Source organism: Sinocyclocheilus anshuiensis, unplaced genomic scaffold (genome assembly GCF_001515605.1).
Source record: "Sinocyclocheilus anshuiensis isolate Anshui unplaced genomic scaffold, SAMN03320099.WGS_v1.1 scaffold940, whole genome shotgun sequence".
NCBI lineage: Eukaryota > Metazoa > Chordata > Actinopteri > Cypriniformes > Cyprinidae > Sinocyclocheilus > Sinocyclocheilus anshuiensis.
In genome coordinates, this window is record NW_015549620.1 from 909,515 (window position 1) to 909,756 (window position 242).

Here is a 242-nt window from a genome sequence, read left to right on the forward strand (position 1 = left end):
GTGGGGGTGTGTTAGAACGAGCCGTTTTAGGAGGGCGTGGTTGACTCTTAACTTCTATAAAGAATATATCTTTGGATGTGAGACTTTAAGGCTGATTTATACTTCTGCGTCGGACCTAAGCCGTAGGCTATGTGTCAGTTTTCATTTATACTTCTGCGTCATTGTCCACGTCAACGTGCAGTACACATGCAAACCGCTAGTCTGCAGTGTCCACGGGCATGTTGCTGGTGTAACCCGCAGTA